Raw genomic sequence first — 21,556 nt, 5'->3', positions numbered from 1 at the left:
CCCGGGGCGGGGAATCCCGTGCCCGGTCCCGCGGCGCAGGGGCGGGGCTGGGGGGCGCCCCCGACGCGGCGGCTGCGGTGTTCACCGCCGGGTGCCGTTCCCCGCGGTAGGTGGTCCCCGCCGAGCCGCAGCCATGGGAAACACCGCCAGCGACCGGGTGTCCGGGGACCGCCACGGCGCCAAGGCTGCACGCGCCGAGGGCGCCGGCGGCCATGCCCCCGGGAAGGAGCACAAGATCATGGTGGGAAGCACGGACGACCCCAGCGTGTTCAGCCTGCCCGACTCCAAGGTAGGCGTCCCGCGCCCCCAGCTGGTGGACATATGGACGTTCACCAAATATGATGTTAAAACTTTGTCTGCTAGTTGGTATTCGTCTCAGCCACTCACACAAGCACGTTTGATGGAAAGGTTGTCCACACTGGGAATTATCACACACTGGATCAGGAGTGGCACCATCAAGTTGATAAGCATAACAAATTCCACAATCCAGAGTAAAATCAGATTTTTCCAGGATACCACGAGCTGGAAAATCAATTTCTAAAACATCTTTCAAATTTTGTAACACAGTATTTTCTGGATCTCACAAGTGCATGTTCCTGCTCAGCTTAATTCCCAGGGGTTTCACCACATGGTCAGCTCCAAGAAAGAAGCACTCAGGAAGCACAGGAGGATGCTTCGGGTCTACCTCTCTATTTAAGGAAACATTATCCCCTAATGCAATTCTGCGAGCTGTTGCACTCCGTGAAGGCTTTTCTGGCCCAAGTACCCAGGTCTTCTCATCGATTTCATCCATAACATCCCAGAATGCCTTTAGTGATCCTAATGCTGCCAAAAACGGACTGTAAATGTAAATGCTGATTAAGGAGCTCTGAGGAGAATTTGCCTGAGGTGTCCAGGAAGCAGAAAACAAAACAGGAAAATCCGCAAAACAATCTGGTGATTCTCCAGGATATTTTGCCTTCAACTTGAGAGAGATTAAATGCTCTCTACCAGAAGCATCTTCTGCTTTTAACTTGATGGTATTGAAGGAAGTATCCACATATACAAGTTTATCCCAACCAAGAGTTCCTTATCTCTTTGATAAAGCTTGAGTAGAACTGGAGAGGAGGAGGTAATGCATATAGTTCTTGTCTATTCTTTAAAGCAACTTCCAAAAGCATCTTCAGCTCCATCATAAAGCTCACGAGATCAAGAGAGTGCTGCATTCTCTGCTGTGCTATTGGATGGTATCCGTTAAGTATCGTTCTCAGCTGCCAGCTGCATCATAATCCTGCGTTCTTCAGTCGTAAATCTTCAGGCAACACTACTCTAAGATGGAAGTCTCTTCCCTGAGCTGAGATGAATCCCTCATACACGGTTTTCGACTGTTCTGGGGCAGACGCAGCGGGAACTGGCGCGACAGGCTTGCTTCTGTCACTGCCGTGGCTCCGGGTCTGGAGAGACACTGAGAAGCTCTAGGCAGGCCTTTTGCTTTTTACTTTTTAACATTTTGTTAAAAACTAAGACACAGACATATCTTGTCCCAGTGATGGGTCTTCAGGGGCAATAGCAGGCATGTAGCTATCATCTGGAATAACAATGCCTGAAGCTCTTTTACAGTTACCTTTTCTCATAAGCAAAAGGAGTACATTCTAAAATAACAATAAAAACTATGATACAGTAAATACACATAAGGCGGTAACATAGCCATTTGTTACCGTTATCAAGTATTATGTACTGTACATAATTGTATGTGCTATGCTTTTACATGACTGGCAATGCAGGAGATTTGTTTACACCCTCGCTACCGCAAACACGACGAGTAATGGGTTGTGCTACAACGTCATAGATGATAGAAAATTTTCAACTCCACTATAATCTTAGAGGACCGCTATCCTAAATGCAGTCCATCATTGACTGAAACTATGTGGTACATCACTATATATTGGGGATAATAATAGTATCTACCTTATGATATTCTTGTTAGGAATAAGTGGTATGAGGCATATATGAGTACAAAAAGGCATACCGAGTGATATAATGGACTTTGGAGACTCAGAAGTGGGAGGTTGGAAGAGGGACTCTGGACAAAAAAAACCCGTGCATTAGGGACAGTGTACACTACTTGGGGACATGTGCACTAAAATCTTAGACTTCACCACTGTGTAATTCACCCATGTCACAAAAACCACTTGTACCCCAAACATGGAAATAAAAATTTAAAAATATAAAGTACTTAGCATGAAGCCTAGTACATGGTACGGGCATTATAAACATTAACTATTATTTATGTTATTAGAAAATATGGACAATTAACTTTACCAGTCTATGGTTCTTATAAGTGCCATTTTAGTTACCTTTTCAGATTGATTGCGAATTCTGGAAACTGAGATAAATATGATGAGCACTTGAGAAGGTCATTGCTCTGCCCTGATTTGCAGGATTTACATGGAGTTGATCCCAATGTCAGTCCGTAATAAGAATTTAAAGCAGTACAAGCTACAAAAATCTTGCTTACTGTGAATTAATCTTTCTTGCACATCTGACTTAGTAATGATAGTTTTCCTTGTCCTGAGTAAATATCAGTCAATTGCCAGATTAATTGCGTCTGGAATTCATTGCTCTCTAATTATGGCACTATCCAAAAAAGTTAAAATTATGTTAATTCTTTGATTGAAACATAATAGATGTACATATTTGGGGGGTACATGTGACAATTTAATACATCTAGATAATTTGTAAAGATCAAATCCGTGTAACCAGAATACAAAAATGTGTTCATATTTGGTGTACATCACGTGTGCTGCGGCAGTCTCATCTCAGGCCGCAGGAGGCTAATTGCTGTGTTTTCACAGGAGGCCCAGGTCCAGAAGGCTTTGCACCGTGGCTCCTTTACAATTCTGGGGGAAAGGCTGCTGCTATGTGCATGCGGACAACTCTTAACCTCGGTTGGTCAACCCAGAGTAAGACGGAGGGCCAGCTTCAGAGAATAGTCCACTCATTAAAGAGCTGAAACCTGGTGTTTCAAGAAAGCACACTGAATTTCCTAGTTCCTCACACATCATAGAAAAAGAAGTCAATGAAAACATAAAGTTGAAAACAAATTGTTGGGTTTGGGTAGTTACTGATAATCTTTAAAACCAATATGACTGACACCTGGGGTTTGAGAAGCTCCAGGAGAGTAAAAGAAAGGCCACAATGGAGCGTGACGATTCCCCACACTGTCTCTCGAGGTTGTGTCCCTACCTCCCAGGTCACTGTCCCTACCTCCCAGGCCACGTTTTTCAGTTCTGTGGGCCCCTTTTTCTGTTGGTATTAATTCTATCATCAAATTTCCATACCTGTACATGGCTGTGGGTTCAAAATTCTCAGGAGAGAATGTGATTATTTCTGTGCTCAAGGTAGGCATTCAATAAATTTCAATGAGTAAGTTCTGAAAATGGACAAACAAAATCCCTTCTTACAGCCCTCTAAAACCCACGGAAACATAAAATGCTTTGTCTTTCTCTCTCTTGGTAAAGGGGTACATACCGCAGGAAATAGGGGGCTAAGCTATATGGAGGGATTTATAGCCAAGACTCTCTAAATACATTCAACTCAGTCTTATTGTCAAATTGACAAAGCAGATGAAAATACCTCTCTAAGACTAAGTAAATTCCATCTATACATCTGTAAATTCCACAGGATTCCAAGGATGAAAATGGAAGATGTGACCTACTCCTGCATCATGAGATCAGAGAATTACAGATGTGACCCTCACTTACAGGTGAGGCCCTCTGGTGACTCTCCCCTCTGGACTGGGCAAGTTGAACAAAATTAGGTAATTCAAGACTAAAACAGAAATAACCGGTTTCTACTATGGCACAATAGATCCTGAATTCTTTGAGTGAATAAATAGGCAAATAAAGAAAATAAAATTCAGTGCATGTAAACGTCTTGGATTTTCAACCTAGAAAGACTGCAGGCAGGCAATTGACACATTCCATCGCTGCTCTTCTGTTACTCTCTTAGAGCTGCTCAAGACATAGGTAGTGGAAATACTTGGTTTTAGGAATAACTAACCACCTGTACCCAACAACCTTGTTCTTCAAAAATCAGTATCTTTGGATACTCATTGAATTATTCAAGATTGCTCAAGAATCCCTTCTGGGTCAGAGTCTGTTGAATAGGTTTATAAATGATAAAGAAGGAGTGCACAGTGACGTCTCAGACTCCAAGATATACAAATTTCCCCAGACAGTGGAAAGATATCCCAGAGAAGAGAGACATTAGAGAATAATCCTAAGATCTGTGTCAATGGGCAGAGCCTTAAGAGATGTATAAAGTGTGAGTAATGAATTTAGGAATAATCTAAAATACATCTAAAAAAATGATAGACCATCCCTTAGATTCTGCTCAAGAAAAAGACTCAGAGACATTAAAGATTGACCCCAGCATATGTACCAATATTCTGCATCAGGCAAAAAGGCCTAGAAAATGAAGAAAATCATTAAAAACTATACTGGAAAGCAAGCGTTATCCTGGTATATCTCTGCATGGAAAGATTTATGTAGTTCTTGCTGCTCTGCCTCAAAACTAAGTTTTCTATAACTTGAAAAGATCCAGAGAAGAGGAGCTCAGAATAATTGGAGATACTGGGAATTATTAAAAAAAATTTGTTTCAGGTTATATTTGTACTGTCAATATGGAAATCTCATTCTAAGTAATAAAATCTACAAAACTTAAGTAGTATAAATAAAGCGAACAGAGATTTGCTTATTTGACAACTTCAAAGACCTGGAACAGGGAGAGATGGCAGTTTCTGAAACTCATGAAATGAATGCATTAGCCAAAGAGGTAGGTGTGACAGGAACTAGAAATGCATTTCCAAACATTTGGGCAAATTTTGACTGATGCAGTCATCAATGCTTTGAGATTTACTTAGCTCCTGGAATTAAGATGGCTCAGAAGGGGCCATAGAAGTATTTCTCTGACCTCTTTGTGGGCAGGAGACATAAGGTGTGGATTGAATATTCCCAAGCAGCTCATGAGTTATAAAGTTTGAAAACTATTGATATAATCGATATATTACCTTTAATCCATTCAGCATACCACTTTTTATCGTTCTTCCCTTTAATTTCAGATCCTAGTACAGTGACGACAAACTTTCAGTAGTCAGTGCTTCCTTTTGATTGATGATGTCTGGAGGTCAGGACTCTCCAGCAATTCTGATGAATGTCTGCAACTTCTTGGCTCATCTCCATTGTTTCGTCTTACATTCTGCAAATGAGATGATTCCGATGAGCAACGCTGCCGTTCCTCCTCATTTGCATTTTAGTAGCTTTATGACAGTTTCCTTCTTGCATGATATTACCTAATTACATCCTTCAGAGAAGCACTAACATATCACTCTCCACTTTCAATTATTCACTCCAACGAAGGAAATCATGGAACACCCACCCCCTCCCAGATGGGACAAAGATTGTGTGAGGGAGTGGGACCATAATCGCAATCAGGGGGTCCTAAGACAAGACAAGCTTTCCCTTCAAGCCAACTTCCTAGCCATACAATAACGTAAGTCTCAGACCCTTACGTGCCCAAATGGTGCTACCTAACGTATTGCTCTTGTACTTCATTAAATATGTTCCAAAAACAGCTTATTTCATATAACTTTGGGATGTTTCCAAAAATCATCCATGTACACGGAATCAGATTTTCCCAATATTTCAAACAAAGGTTGTAATCTCTAAAAACCTTTGAGAAGAGAAAATCCAGACTAATTTTAAGCAGCTTGTGCTGCAGTTGGTGTGTAGTTTCCTAAGGGGTCCGCTACATCTTTTGCATATAGATGATCAGGCCTATGTAAAATTGTGAGGATGTGTCTTTGATGCCTGATTTTCCTTTCTTGACTCACTTCTATCTTTTTTTTTTTTTTTTTTTTTTATAAGTTCAGAGGTACATGTGCAGAATGTCCAGGTTTGTTAAATAGGTAAACACGTGGCATTGTGGTTTGCTGAACCTATCAAACCATCAACTAGGTATTAAGCCCAGCATGCATTAGCTGTTTTTCCCGATAGTCTCCCTCCTCCTTCCCCATCACTGCCCTACAGGCCCCAGTGCATATTGTTCCCTTCTAGGAGTCCATGTGTTCTCATTGTTCAGCTCCCACTTATAAGTGAGAACATGTGATATTTGGTTTTCTGTTCTTGTATTAGTTTGCTGGGGATAATGGCTTCCAGTTCCATCTATGTCCCTGCAAAGGACATAATCTCATTCCTTTTTATGGCTGTATAGTATTTCATAGTGTATACGGACTGTATTTTCTTTTCCAGCCTATCATTACTGGGCATTTGGGTTGATTCCATGTCTTTGCTATTGTGAATAGTGATGCAATGAACATACACATGCATCTATCTTTATAATAGAATTACTTATATTTGGGTATATACCCAGTAATGGGACTGCTCAGTCTATTGGTATTTCTGTCTCTAGGTCTTTGAGGAATTCCCACATTGCCTTCCACAATGGTTGAGCTAATTTACATTCCCACCAACAGTATAAAAGTGTTTCTATTTCTCCACAGCCTTTCCAGCATCTGTTGTTTCTTGACTTTTTAATAATTGCCATTCTGATTGGCATGAGATGGTATCTTGTGGTTTTGATTTGCATTTCTCAAAGTATCAGTGATACTGAGCTTTTTTTCATATGTTTCTTGGCCACATGAATGTCTTCCTTTGAGACGTGAATGTTCATGTCCCTTGCCCAGTTTTTAAGAGGGTTGTTTTGTTTCTGTTTTTTGGGCTTTTTTTTTTGAAAATTTGTTTAAATTCCTTGTCGACTCTGGATATTAGATCTTGGTCAGATGAACAGATTGCAAAATTTTTCTCCCATTCCACAGGTTGTCTGTTTGCTCTGATGATAGTTTCTTTTGCTGTGCCGAAGCTCTTTTGTTCAATTAGATCCTATTTTTCAGTTTTTCTTTTGTTGTAATTGCCTTTTAAGTTTTCATCATGAAATATCTGCCTGTGCTTATGTCCTGAATGGTATTGCCTAGATTTTTCTCTAGAGTTTTTATAGTTTTGGGTTTTACATTTAAGTCTTTAATCCATCTTGCGTTAATTTTTGTATAAGGTGTAAGGAAAGAGTCCAGTTTCAATTTTCTGCATATGATTAGCCAGTTCTCCCAGCACCATTTATCAAATAGGGAATCCTTTCCCATAGCTTGTTTTTGTCAGGTTTGTCAAAGGTCAGATGGTTGTACGTGTGCCATCTTACTTCTGAGTTCTCTATTCTGCTCCATTGGTCTATATGTCTTTGTACCAGTACTATGCTGTTTTAGTTATTGTAGCCTTCTAGTATAGTTTGAAGTTGGGTAGCATGATACCTCCAGCTTTGTTCTTTTTATCTTGATGGCATCTTTCTTTTATTCCTCTTTACTCAACTCAGAGGTCCTATTATGCTGGACTCCCCTTTTGTTCTATTTAATTTCTACCTTATTCAGTTAATGTACTCTGGTATTGCAAGGAAATACTTATGGTTCAATTTTTCATCAATTTGTCTAACCCTCTTTCATTCTGTCTACCTACACTTCTCTTAAGTATCCCTTTGTTGGGAGTACTGAGTATATAATCTGTTGCACTAAGTCAAGAGGTAACTGTGAGTAGGGTAAAAAGCACATGGTAGCAGAGTATCTTTTGCTCTGTTACTTAGTGATTATATGATCCTCTTAATTTGACTTCTATAAGCCGTAGTTTCCTTATTTGAAAATAAGGGTTAATAAGAAGGTTAATAATGCTTAGTTTGTCTCCTTTACTAGGATTTCTGTGGCCACAAATGTTAAACGAGTCTATGATTACCTTTTCCATATGCTTCATGATTTGACAGTTCTGAAATCATGTCTCTTGGTTTGTCTCATGTTTGGCTCCTTATCCCTCAGCTCATTTTTCTTGTCCTTTACTTATTCCATTTTCTCACTATGGAGGATCAGCAGTCAGAATGTCACACACTGTTTCAGGGGCTATAGTCTCTGAGCACTCCATTTTTCATTTCCAGTTTTCTTTTTGTTGATGAGCAATATTTTGTTTATTTTTTTCAAAAATCAAAGCAGTCCACAAAATGAGTCCTTAGAGAATAACTCCCAATTCCTTCTGAAAACTCTTCTTGGTGCATACCTAATATTAGAGATCCCTTCATAAAGAGTAATATGCTATTGACTCACCTACACCCCTGCAAGAAACTGTGAAATGTTCCTGGAATCTCTTTTGAAATCTTGACCGATTCTTTACTTCCAGATAGAGTTTCATGCCATTGTCAGACAGAGATACTTGTGTACCATTTATGGTGTTGTAGAATAAATCTAAAGCTATTAAATGAGATCAACCCAAGCATGGGTTTGTGACACATCCTCAATCAAAACTTTGCTACTTGACAAGGCAGTGGATCATGTAGTAATCCTTACTTTAGGAGGCTGAGGTGGGCAGATTACTCAAGCCCAGGAGTTTGAGACAAGCCTAGTCAACATGGCAAAACCCATCTCTACAAAAAATACAAAATTTAGCTGGGTGTGCTGGCAGGCACCTGTAGTCCCAACTGCTTGGGAGGCTGAGGTAGGAGGATTGCTAAGCTCAGGAGGTTGCAGTGAGCCAAGATCATGCCACTATATTCCAGCCTGGATAACAGAGTCAGACCCTGCCTCCAAACAAACAAACAAACACAAAGTTCCCTACTCTGAGAAGTTTTCTTTCTTTATTCCTTGCCAATGTCAGAGTTCCAGCAATTCCAGAATAGTTCGATTTTTAATAATCTTTAACTTAAAAAAACTTGTCAAAGGTACTTTTAGAATCAGAGAGGTTTCCAGTGTTCTAATTGTCAGGAGCATATTAGATGATTCATATATTTCTGTTGGTTGAATCATGGGTTTCTCTAATCTACTTTCCTCATTCCTTACTCAGAGAATAACAAATTAGTAAGACATTGGCTTTTTTTTTTTTCTGCAGAAATCATATTCTTATATCAATAGGTTACTTTTGTAAATGTGTTGAGTGAGATATGCTGCCATCTTACTTTAGAATGGCAGGGAAACAGCAATCTGAAATATACCGAGCTCTCACTAGAGCTGTCTTTATAAATGAAAATGATAGGTACAACTCTCTAGACTCCTAACAGAGTTTAGGACAACAAATTACAGAAGCAGTCTAGAGATTCCTCAGTTCCATTCTGTAAAACATCAGTGTTGGAAATTTACCTCTCTCTCTCTTTTTGTTTTTTAACTAGTTTTCCATAAAATATAGTACTTACTTTTTTTTTTAAACTCATGAGGTGACATTGGGCACACTTGATGAAATAAGGTCATAGGAAAAGCTGAAGAGATTAGTTTCCGAGGCAAAATGAGTATATCTTAACAGTGGCTTCTCTGATAGGAGCTTTAAATTTGATTTCCTAACCTATTATGAGAATTTAGGTGGTATAGGCAGGTTGGTGAAGGAGATATGTAGGAGACTTCCTGCATTTCACATCATACATTATGGATAGATATGTTTCTGTTTCCCTGTTCAGCCAGGCCTGTGTGCTTTTGTCTGGCCTAAGCCATGGATAGTTTGTTTGGACCTTGCTTTCAGGCAAGCTTTCGTTACTCTGAATAAATTACTTACTTCCTCTAGTGACTCTTCCATGTTGGCTCTTTCTCTGTCCCTGGGCATTAAGGTGTTCCATGGCAAGATTGTTTTCTACTTCATGTGTATCACCACAGCAGCTGGTGCAGAGCTCAGATGTTTAGAATATTCATTATTTGCTAGATGGCCATTATTTCTATTATCTCTACACCAGTCTTTTAAAGATGGCTTTAAAATACAAACAAAGACCTTTATTTGTCTAATAGCTTTATTGAGGTGTAACTGAAATACAATAAACTGCACACATTTTAAAGTGTACAAGTAGATGCATCTTGACATATTTATACACCAGTGAAACTATCACTACAGCAAGATAGTGAGTATTTCTATCCCCCATGAAAGATTCCCTATACCTTTTTCCTTCCTTCTGATCCCTAGGAAACCACTAATCTCTTTTTTCCCCCACTATATGTTACTTTCTTTTTATTTTTTAGAATTTTAAATAAATGGAATCATATGGTACTCTTAAAAAAATTGGCTTCCCACACTCAGCATAATTATTTTGAAATTCATCTTTGCTGTTGCATGTATTAATAGTTTGTACTTTTTTTTTCTTCATTTTTCATGTTAACATTCTATTGTATGGATGGATATACCACAGTTTGTTTCACCATTTAACTGTTGATAAACATTTAAGTTGTTTTCAGCTTGAGACTTTACAAATAAAAATTCTATAAGCCTTAACGTACTAGTCTCTGAGTAGACATACACTTTACTGGGTTTACTAGGTCATATGGTAGATATACGTTTAACTTTTTAAAATATATACTTTAAGTTCTGGGATACATGTACAGATTATGAGGATTGTTACATAGGTATACACATGCCATGGTGGTTTGCTGCATCCCCCCCCACCCGACGTCTGCATTAGGTATTTCTCCTAATGTTATCCCTGCACAATCCCCCACCCTCTGCTATCCCTTGCCTATCCCCCCAACCCCTTGCAGGCCCAGGTGTGTTATGTTCCCCGTACTGTGTCCATGTGTTCTCATTGTTCAACACCCACTTACATGTTTAACTTTTTTAAGAAGCTGCTAAACTGTTTTCTAAAGAGGTTGTTATTTTACATTCCTAATAATAATGTATGAAAGTTTCAGTGGTTCCATATCCTTGGCAACACTTTTGTTTGGCTCTTTAAGTTTTAGCCATTCTAGAGGAAGTTTACTGGTATCTTATTTTAGTTTTAATTCATGTGACCCTAACGATTAAAGATGTTGAACATAGTTCATTTGCTTATTTGCATTCTATACATCTTCTTTGGTAAAATATCTGTTCCAATGTTGACTATCTTTAAATTTGGCTGTTTGTCTTACAGTCGAATTGTATATGTTTCTTTGTTCTAGACACAAGTCCTTTTTCAGATATATGTTTGCAGATACTCTCCCCCAATCTGTGACTTGGCTTTTTACTTCCTTTAGAGTATCTTTTTGAAGAGCAAAAAGTTTTTAATTTGGATGATGGCAAATATATGAATATTTTCTATTTCATGCTTTTTGTGTTTGTGTTATATCTATAAAATCTTTGCTTCGCCAATGTCATTGAAGTGTCTCCTGTATTTCTGTAGGACTTTTAACAGTTTTAGATTTTATATTGATTGATTGGTGGATGGTTGATTGCAGGACAATTTATGTAGTACACATGGATTTTGTTAGCTATTCTAGGTTTTTCAACTTTTCATATAAATTTTAGGATCAAATTGTCATTTAAAAAGAAAGAAAGAAAAGGAAAACCCCTGCTATTATTTCGGATGGTATTATGTAGAATCTATAGAAAAATTTGAAGATAATCAACATGTTAATATTGAGTCTTCCTAAACATGAACAAATCCCCAGCTCTGTTTGTTTTTTTAAATAGTTTCTGCTATTCTGAGTCTTTTGAGTTTTCATATAATTTTTAGAATCTGCTTGTTTGCTGCTGCACAAAATCTACTAGAATTTTGAACGGCATCAAATCTATAGATCAATTTGGAAAAAAATCCCATCTTAAACACTATTAAGTCTTCCAATCCAAAAACATTGAATTTTTTTTTTAGAGTTAAAAAATTATCTCTGTGAGGTCTTTTTTTTTTCTTTTTTCAACTTTTATTTTAGAATCAGGAAGTATACATGCAGGTTTGTTATAATACAATGGTATAATGCATGATGCCGTCTCTGCAATGTTTTGAAACTTTCCGTGCACAAGACTTGCATATCTTCTATTAAATTTATTCCTAAATGTGATGTTCTTTTTAATGCTTTTATAAATTCTTAATTCCATTTTCAGATTGTTTATAGCAGGTAGGCAGAAATACAATTGATTTTTATATAATGATCGCATATCTGTGACCTTGCTAAATTCCTTTATTAATTCTAGGATTAGTTTTGTTGTTATTGTTTGTTGCATAGACTCCCTAGGGTTTTCTACATGGACTATTGGGTCCTCTGTGTGTAGGTAATCATTTTTTTTTTTTCTTCCTTTCTGATCCGTGTGCCTTTTCTTCCCTTTTATATTCTCCTTGCGTGGGCCAGAATCTCCCATAGAGGTTAGAGTGAATAGAAGAGATGAGTAAATATTCTTGCCTTTCACCCAATCTTAGAGGGGAAGTCTTCAGCCTTCTATCATTAAGACTGATATTTGCCATAGGTTTTTTTGGAGATGACTGTCATCAGACTGAGAAAGCTATCTTCTATCCAAGCCTTTTGAGTTTTTTAAAAATCATAAATAGGTATTAAATTTTGTCAAATATTTTTCTGCATATATTGAAATTATTGTGTGTTTTGTCTCCTATATTATTTTAATAGGATGTATTTCATTGTTTTTTGGATGTTAAACAATGTTGCACTCCTGGGGTAAATCCCACCTAGTCATGGTGAATAATTCTTTTTTATATTCTTAGATTTCCTTTTCGAATATTCGCATCTATATTCAGAAAAGATAATGGCCTATAGTTTTCCTACTTTGGTATGAGGATGACATGGCCTCACAGAATGGGTTGGAAAGTGTTCCTTCTGCCTCTACTTCCTGGAAGAACTTGTGGGGCAGCAGTCTTATTTCTTTGTTAAATGCTTGATGGAATTCACTGGTGAACCCATGTGGGTCTGAGTTTGTATTTGTGAGCAGGTTTTAACACTAATTTCTGTACAGATTTTTGATCTATTCAGATGTTTCATTTCTTCTTTAGTTTTGGTAGGTTATGAATTATTTTTAGAAATTTGACCATTTCACCTGCGTTGTCTAATTTGTTGGCATAAAGTTCCTCGTAATATTTCCTTATGATGCTTTTCATTTAATTTGACATATTTTTTGTTTTCTAATATAGGCATTTAAAGCCATATACATTTTTCTCTGAGTTGCTTTAGCTGTATCCATATATTTTAATATGTGGGTCGTTACATTAATTCAATTTAAAATACTTTCTAAATTTTTGGTAATTTCTTCTTTTATCTGAATCATTCAGAAATAAATTGCTTATTTTCCAAATACTTGTAGAGTTTCCAAATTTGATTTTGTTGTTGGTTTCTAATTTAATTCCACTGTGGCCAGGGAACATACTTTGTATTATTTAAACCCTTTAATGGAAAGGGACAAATGGTTGACTAGACACAGCCAGGAAATGCCTCTCCCACAGAGAGAATCCACGATTTCAAGTAAAACATCACAGTTCAAACAGATCATTTGAGAGAAAACCCCAAAAGTCAATAGAGAGGTGACACAGACACAGGTTGAAGAAGGAAGAAGCTGGGATGCCTGCATGGAGTCACCGTGAGTGCCAAGACCAGCTCCTGGTCCTGAGCGGGTCCTAGGGAAGGGGTGAATAACGGAACTCCCCCCCCAGGCACCACACTCCGGCCGCACACCTCTGGATCCGAACTGCAAGAGATCCTGCGACCACCATAGACATTTGAATCGAGAGAGGAAACTGCCTTGAAAGTAGACAGAAGCAGAACGTGCATGGACCCTTCAGCAAAATGTGACCATAGGCTCCCATTCCCCAACCTCTCGGTTTTCCTCTGCGCGACTCTAGCCCCGCTGACTGCCAGACTGGGAGAGAACAGAGACACCTTTCCCATGGACCAGGGGCACATCTGATACACATGTCCCCTTGTACACGGGCTCCTCCCAAGGCCACATGCCTGGCTGCTCCTGAAAGAGGGAGCACAGAGCACAGCCTCCAGCCTCCACTGCCTCACCTGAGTGTGTTGCCAACAGCCTGGGAGCAGTTTGGCTCCCCAGAGCACAGCCGGTGCTCAACCCCAAGAGGCCGGAGGACAAAGCCATGGGCCTGGTCTCCAGCCCCCAGCAACTGTGCATACTGCCCAGGGGCATCAAGGTGAGATCTGTGACCCGAGCTCAAGCGAGGGAGAAGCGTCCACTCTCAGGAGAGTGAGGCGTGAGTTCGTGGCTGTGTGCTGGCATGGGAAAAGCTGAGCGTCTCTTGCTATGCGAGGCTGGCCTGGGAAGGGCGTAGCTTGTTGGCCAACTGCAGCTTCTGCCGGAGAGAGCCCCAAGGCTTGGAAAACCTACAATAAACCAACGATCTGGGTGCAGAATGCTTGAGACAGATCTTTCTGGTCAGGTCTCCTCTTGAGGCAAACACCTGAGGGAGGCCCAGTTGGGGGAGTACAAGCTGAGTCGACCCCACAGCCATCTCCTGGGTAAAGGTTAAAAACCCAGGCTGTGGACGCCACACCAGCTGCACACTTGTGGCACTATCCCCCTGCCCAGGGATCTTCCGCCCATGACCCACTGCATCACCAGGCCACCGCAGACACCACAACCCTCTCTACCTCTGCCAAGCTCAGAATCAGCAGGTTCCCTGGAGTGGTGGGTCTCCTGGGACCCAACCTGTGGATCGGATTGCCTCTAAGGGAGCGGGGAGGGCAAGCCAACAGGGCCCCCGCCGGGGCTAAGGAACGCAGGCAAGGCACAGTACCAGTGATTGGAGCGGGGGTACCCCGAGGCCCAGGAATAGGTATGACGATGTCTCTCGCCGTCCCTTTCCCGCTTCCCTAAGCACTGCTGCTAATGCACCTGGCTAATGGCATCTCGGCTGGCCCTTACTCTTAAGTGCCATCTACTGGATCATGGCATGAATTACACCACCAACCGAAATAAATTTGTTGGGCAGGTAAGGACTGCGAAACCTAATGCAGGAAGCTAGCCACGATTAAGGAATCCCCACCGAGCCTTTGGCCTTTGAAAGCACCCAGAAATGAAGGCAATCGACTATACAAAACATGCAACACAGTCAAACCCTCAAGCGGAAAAAAGAATATAAAAACAAAAAGCCCCACTCAATCAACAGCAACTTCAAAAAGACAGAGAAACACTAGCCCTCTCAGATGATAAGGAATCAGTACAAGAACTTCAGCAGTTCAAAAAGTCAGAGTGTTTCCTTACCCACAAAGGATCGCCCCAGCTCCCCAGCAATGTATCCTAACCAGATTGAAATATCTGAAATGACAGGCATAGAATATAGAATCTGAATGGCAAGGGAGCTCAACCAGATTCAAGAGGAAGTTGAAACCCAAACTAAGAAAGGCAGTGAAATAATCCAAGAGTTGAAAGACAACATAGCTATTTTAAAAAGAATCAAACTGAGCCTCTGGAATTGAAAAATTTACTACAGGAATTTGAAAATACAATGGAAAGCCTTAACAACAGAGCAAACCAAATTGAGAAAACAATTTCAGACCTCAACAACTCAACAAGCAAAAAAGAAAAAAACTCCATTAAATAGTGGGCAAAGGACCTGAGCAGTACTTCTCAAAAGAAGACGTGCAAGTGGCCAACAAACATATGAAAAAATGCTCAACATCAGGAATCAAAATGCAAATCTAAACCACAGCCAGGTACCATCTCACACCAGTCAGAATGGCTATTATTAAAAACCCAAAAAGTAATAAATGCTGGTGAGGCGATAGAGAAAAGACAATGCTTATATACTGTTGGCAGGAATGTAAATGAGTTCATCCTCTGTGGAAAGCAGTTTGAAGATTTCCCAAAAAACTTAAAAAAAAAAAAACAACTACCACTTAACCCAGCAATCCCACTACCAGGCATATACCCAAAGGAAAATAAGTCTTTCTACAAAAAAAAAAAAAAAAAAAAAAAGACACATGCACTTAGGTGTTCATCCCAGCACTATTTACAATAGCAAAGACATGAAATACAGCTAGGTACCCATCAATGGAGGATTGAATAAAGAAAATATGGTACATACACACCATGGAATACTACACAGCCATATAAAAGAATGAAATCCTGTGCTTAGCAGCAACATGGATGCAGTTGTAGGTCATTATCCTAAGCAGATTAATACAGAAACAGAACACCAAATACTGCATGTTCTCACTTAGAAGTGAGCACTAAACATTGGGACACATGGACATAAAGATGGGAATAATAGACACTGAAGACTACTGCATAGTGGGGAGTCTTAATTTTTGTATTTTTAGTAGAAACAGGGTTTCATCATGTTGGTGAGGATGGTCTTGAATGCCTTAGCTCAGGCCATCTGCCCACCTCAGCCTCCCAAAGTGCTGGGATAACAGGCTTGAGCCAATGTACCCAGCCTGGATCCTGCTTTTTAATCCAATCTGATTCCCTGCCTTTTATGTGTAGTATTTAATCCACCTACATTTAATGTATAAGGAGGGAGGCAAGAGTTGAAAAACTATTGGCTACTATGCTCACTACCAGGGTGTTAAGATCATTCCAATGCCAAACCTCAGCATCATGCAATATGCCCATGTAACAAACCTGCACATGTACCCCTTGAATCTAAAGTAAAAGCTGAATTAAAAAAAAAATAAACCCTTTAAATTTGTTATTACTTTGTGGCGCAGTATGTAGTCTATCCTGGATAATATTCCACATGTGCTTGAAAAGAATATGTATTCTGTTGCTGGATGGAGTATTGGATAGAGGTCTATTAGGTCAAGTTGGTTAATAGTGTCTTTAAAGTCTTTAATATCCTTGCTGGTTTTGCCTATTTATTCTATCCATTATTGACAGTGGAGTCTTGAAACATCCAATTATTATTATATTGTCCATTTCACCCTTCAGTTTTTTTGTTGTTGTTGTTTGTTTCATATCTTTTTGGATCTCTCTTCTTAAATGCATGGATGTTTGGCATTATTAAAGCCTCCTGCTGAATTGACCTTTATATCATTACAAAATCTCCCTCTTTGTCTGAAGTAAACTTCTTTGTCCCAAAGTCTGTTTTTTTCTGATATTAATATGGTCATTCCAGCTCCCTTACTGTGTGCATGGGGTATATTTTTCCATCCTTTTATTTTCAATCTCTTTGTATTTTTCAATCAAAAGTGTGTGTCTTAAAGAAACCCATATCATATAATTGGATTCTGCAGATCCTGCTTTTTTTTTTTTTTGAGAAAGCCTCGCTCTGTTGCCCAGGCTGGAGTGCAGTGGCATGATCTCAGCTCACTGCCACCTCTGCCTCCTGGGTTCAAGCAATTCTCCTGCCTCAGCCTCCCAAGTAGCTGGGATTACAGGCACCCACCACCAAGCCCAGCTGATTTTCATACTTTTAGCAGAGATGGGGTTTCACCGTGTTGGCGAAATTGGTCTCAAACTTCTGACCTCAGGTTATCCTGACCTTGGCCTCCCAAAGTGCTGGGATTACAGGTGGGAGCCACTGTGCCTGGCCTGGAGCCTGCTTTTTAATCCAATCTGAATCCCTGCCTTTTATTTGTAGTGTTTAATCCACCCACATTTAATGCAGTTATTGAAATGGTAGGAGTTACATCTGCGGTTTTGCAATTTGTTTTCTATATATTTGATTTATTTTTGTTCCTCTATTACTGCTATCTGTTGTGTTATATAGTTTCAAATGTAGCATTTAAACTCCTTTATTAGCTTTTGATTTAAAAGTAGACTTTAAGCTGAGCACAGTGGTTCATGCCTATAATCCCAGCATTTAGGGGAGGCTGAGGCAGGCGGATCTCTTGAGGCCAGGAGTTCAAGACCAGCCTGGGCAACATGGCGAAACCCCATCTCTACTAAAAATATAAAAATTAGCCAGGCACGTGCCACATGCCTGTAATGCCAGCTACTCGGGAGGCTGAGGTAGGAAAATCACTTGACTCAGAAGGCAAAGGTCGCAGTGAGCCGAGATCATGCCACTGCACTCCAGCCTGGGTGACAGAGTGAGACTCCATCTCAAAATAAATAAAATAAATAAATAAAAATAAACATAGACTTTTTTTTTTAGACCATTTTTAGGTTTACAGCAAAATTGTGCAGAAGGTACAGAGATTTCCCATATACTGAAGTTTTTTACTACATATTTTAAAGTTTTTGTTCAAGTGTTGGCTATGGTCATTGCATAAAATCTGTATCTTAATCTAAACCTAACAAGTTCAGATTAATATTAACTTAATTCCAATCGTTTACAAAAACTTAGTTTCTATATAACTCTTTTCCCATTACAAACTCATTAACACAGACTTGTAAGTATTTTATTTTTTATTTTTTATTTCTATTTTTTTTTTGAGACAGAGTCTCACTCTCTCACCCAGGCTGAAGTGCAGTGGTTTAATCTCAGCTCACTGCAACCTCTGCCTCGTCAGTTCAAGCGATTCTCCAGCCTCAGCCTCCCGAGTAGGTGGGATTACAGGTGTGCGCCACTGCGCCCAGCTAATTTTTGTATTTTTAGTAGAGACAGTGTTTCACCATGTTGGCCAGGCTGGTCCTGAACTCCTGGCCTCAGGTGATCTGTCCACCTCAGCCTCCCAAAGTACTGAGATTACAGGAGTGAGCCACTGCACCCAGCCATAAATATTAAACAGTAGTCTTTAAAATTAGTTAAGAGAAGAAATAATTTATATAATGTGTTTTATATTTACTCGATTACTTTTACTGGTGTTCTTTATTTTTTCATGTACATTTGAATTACTCTCTAATGTTCTTTTCTTTTAAACCTGAGGTGATAAACTTCAGTATTTCTTATAGGGCAGAACCGCTGGTATTTCATTCTTTGTCATTGATTAGTAGTGTTCCATGATGGATGCAGTACAGTTTGTTTAACTATTCATTAACTGGAGGGCATATTGATTGGTTCCAGTGTTTGGCTCTATAATAAAATGCTATATATATAGTCTTATATAGTAACATATATAATCATATGAAATATAGCTTATATATCATGATATAATTTATTTATTTATTTATTTATTTATTTTTTTGAGACGGGGTTTCGCTCTTGTTACCCAGGCTGGAGTGCAATGGCGCGATCTCGGCTCACCACAACCTCCGCCCCCTGGGTTCAAGCAATTCTCCTGCCTCAGCCTCCTGAGTAGCTGGGACTACAGGCACACGCCACCATGCCCAGCTAATTTTTGTATTTTTAGTAGAGACGGGGTTTCACCATGTTGACCAGAATGGTCTCGATCTCTTGACCTCGTGATCCACCCGCCTCGGCCTCCCAAAGTGCTGGGATTACAGGCTTGAGCCACCGCGCCCGGTGATATAATTTATTATATAGAATAAAGCTCATCTGAACAAGCATGTACAAGCTTTAATATGGATGTCAATATTCATTTCTCAGTTTCTAAGGATCATGTCTGCGAGTCAGGATTCCCGATCCAGAGACAATGGCCCTGATGGGATAGAGCCCGAATGCATCATCGAGAGTAACTGGAATGAGATTGTTGACAGCTTTGATGACATGAACCTCTCGGAGTCCCTTCTCCGTGGCATCTACACCTATGGTTTTGAGAAGCCCTCTGCCATCCAGCAGCAAGCCATTCTGCCTTGTATCAAGGGTTATGATGTGACTGCTCAAACCCAGTCTGGGACTGGGAAAATGGCTACATTTGCCATATCGATTCTGCAGCAGATTGAATTAGATCTAAAGGCCACCCAGGCCTTGGTCTTAGCACCCGCTCAAGAATTGGCTCAGCAGATACAGAAGGTGGTCATGGCACTAGGAGACTACATGGGTGCCTCCTGTCACGCCTGTATTGGGGGCACCAATGTTCGTGCTGAGGTGCAGAAACTGCAGATGGAAGCTCCCCATATCATCGTAGGAACCCCTGGCCATGTGTTCGATATGCTTAACTGGAGATACCTGTCTCCCAAAAACATCAAAATGTTTGTACTGGACGAAGCTGATGAAATGTTAAGCCGTTGATTCAAGGGCCAGATCTATGACATATTCCAAGAGCTCCACAGCAACACCCAGGTAGTTTTGCTGTCAGCTACGATGCCTTCTGATGTGCTTGAGGTGACCAAGAAGTTCATGAGGGACCCCATTCGGATTCTTGTCAAGAAGGAAGAGTTGACCCCGGATAGTATCCGCCAGTTCTACATCAATGTGGAATGAGAGGAATGGAAGCCGGACACACTGTGTGACTTGTATGAAACCCTGACCATCACCCAGGCAGTCATCTTCATCAACACCCAAAGGAAGGTGGCCTGGCTCACTGAGAAGATGCATGCTCGAGATTTCACTGTCTCTGCTATGCATGGAGATACGGACCAAAAGGAACGAGATGTGATCATGAGGGATTTTCGTTCTGGCTCTAGCAGAGTTTCGATGACCACAGACCTGCTGGCCAGAGGCATCAATGTGCAGCAGGTTTCTCTAGTCATCAACTGTGACCTTCTCACCAACAGGGAAAACTATATCCACAGAATTGGTCAAGTAGTGTTCCATGATGGATGCAGTTTGGCCGTAAGGGCGTGGCTATTAACATGGTGACAGAAGAAGACAAATGGCCTCTTCGAGACACAGAGACCTTCTACAACACCTGCATTGAGGAAACGCCCCTCAGTGTTGCTGACCCCATCTGAGGGGCTGTCCCGCCACCAAGCCCCAGCCTGAGTTCAGTCTTGGGGGGCTGAGGAGTAGCAGGAGCGGGGAGGGAAGGGAGCCAACGGATGGACAGCTTGTCATTTTTTTTTTTTTTAAATAAATGTCACTTTTTGAGGCAAGAAAAAAAAATGTATTCATTTCTCAGGGATAAATATCCTGGTGAAAGGTTGATGGATTGTATAGAAAATGCATGTTTAGTTTTTAACAATTATCAAACTATTTCCCAGAGTACTTGTATTATTTTGTATTCCCATGAGCATTGTGGGAGAGATCCAGTTGCTCCGTGTCCTTGCCAATATTTGGTACTATTTATTTTTATTTGAGCTATTCTAATGGGTATGCTGTATCTCATCATGGTCTTATTTTGCTTTTCCCTAATGGCTAGTGATATTGAATATCATTGTGATTTTTATAGCTTATTTTATGAGATGTCTCTGTGTATTTTTCCAATTTTCCAATTTGATTTTTTATTAAGTTTGAGACTTCTTTATAATTCTAGATGAGTCCTTTGATATATGGTTTGAAAATATTTCCTCAAGATCTGTAGCTTGCTTTTTTGGCCTCTGACCTTCCGCAGAGCAAAAGTTTTAAATTTTGATGATGTCAGTTTACTAATTTTTTTCTTTTATGGCTCAAGCCCTTGGTATTATGTGTAAAATATGTTCACCAAATCATAGGTCCACAAAGTTTTCTCCTATGCTTTTTCCTAAAAGTTTTATGGTCTTACGGTTTAAGTTTAAACATATGATGTATTTTGAGTTAATTTTAGTATAAAATGGAAGGTTGAGGTTGAGTTTCAGGGTTTTTTAAAATATAGCTAGCTAAATGCTTCATCACCATTTACTTGGAAGACTAAACGCTTTTACACTTTCATTTTAAATCAATTACCCATACTGCATGAGTCTACTGATAGTTTGTTTATTCTGTTCTATTGATCCACCCGTCATCCTTACACGAACGCTACGCAGTCTTGTTTTAAGGTACAGTACTTTTTCCCAATTTATTCTTTTAAAAACGTAATTGCTTCAGCTATTCTAGTTTCTTTAACTTTTCCTTTAAATTTTAGAATAATCTTGTCTATATCTGTTAAAAATCTTTCTGGGATTTT

At 39.8% G+C, this 21,556-nt stretch overlaps 2 pseudogenes; one reads left to right on the top strand and one right to left on the bottom strand.

The window, feature by feature from the left end:
* Positions 1–58: 58 nt before the first annotated feature.
* LOC101044058 (eukaryotic initiation factor 4A-I-like) lies at positions 59–20,522 on the top strand (annotated as a pseudogene).
* On the bottom strand, positions 296–3,508 carry LOC120360143 (E3 ubiquitin-protein ligase FANCL pseudogene; annotated as a pseudogene).
* Positions 20,523–21,556: the final 1,034 nt, after the last annotated feature.

This window comes from Saimiri boliviensis, chromosome 19 (genome assembly GCF_048565385.1).
Source record: "Saimiri boliviensis isolate mSaiBol1 chromosome 19, mSaiBol1.pri, whole genome shotgun sequence".
NCBI classification, from domain to species: Eukaryota; Metazoa; Chordata; class Mammalia; order Primates; family Cebidae; genus Saimiri; species Saimiri boliviensis.
Note: the sequence above shows the minus strand (reverse complement) of the source record. Positions and strands in the feature narration are given on the sequence as shown.